This window comes from Cucurbita maxima, unplaced genomic scaffold, assembly GCF_002738345.1.
Source record: "Cucurbita maxima cultivar Rimu unplaced genomic scaffold, Cmax_1.0 Cma_Scf07298, whole genome shotgun sequence".
NCBI lineage: Eukaryota > Viridiplantae > Streptophyta > Magnoliopsida > Cucurbitales > Cucurbitaceae > Cucurbita > Cucurbita maxima.
In genome coordinates, this window is record NW_019279313.1 from 1 (window position 1) to 479 (window position 479).

The following is a 479-nucleotide window of genomic DNA, read 5'->3' on the forward strand; positions in this document are numbered from 1 at the left end:
TAAAATCGATGTTTTTGTCTTGGACAAATTCATACCCGACCTTAGCTCAGTTGGTAGAGCGGAGGACTGTAGTTGTGACGTAATCAGTTATCCTTAGGTCGCTGGTTCGAATCCGGCAGGTCGGAAGTTTTATAATTGTTCTACTTAAAATTTGTGCATTGACTTCCTGAATTTAACTAAAATCGATGTTTTTGTCTTGGACAAATTCATACCCGACCTTAGCTCAGTTGGTAGAGCGGAGGACTGTAGTTTTGACGTAACAAGTTGTTATCCTTAGGTCGCTGGTTCGAATCCGGCAGGTCGGAAGTTTTATAATTGTTCTACTTAAAATTTGTGCATTGACTTCCTGAATTTAACTAAAATCGATGTTTTTGTCTTGGACAAATTCATACCCGACCTTAGCTCAGTTGGTAGAGCGGAGGACTGTAGTTTTGACGTAACAAGTTGTTATCCTTAGGTCGCTGGTTCGAATCCGGCAG

At 40.9% G+C, this 479-nt stretch overlaps 3 non-coding genes across 3 annotated transcripts; all 3 read left to right on the top strand.

Annotated features, from left to right (window-relative positions):
* Positions 1-35: 35 nt before the first annotated feature.
* Positions 36-125, top strand: TRNAY-GUA. Its single transcript is given in 2 exon segments — positions 36-72; positions 90-125. It is a non-coding gene; the product is annotated as a tRNA-Tyr (tRNA).
* Positions 126-212: 87 nt separating this feature from the next.
* TRNAY-GUA lies at positions 213-305 on the top strand. Its single transcript has 2 exons — positions 213-249; positions 270-305. It is a non-coding gene; the product is annotated as a tRNA-Tyr (tRNA).
* An 87-nt stretch (positions 306-392) lies between these two features.
* TRNAY-GUA lies at positions 393-479 on the top strand. The gene is made up of 2 exons: positions 393-429; positions 450-479. It is a non-coding gene; the product is annotated as a tRNA-Tyr (tRNA).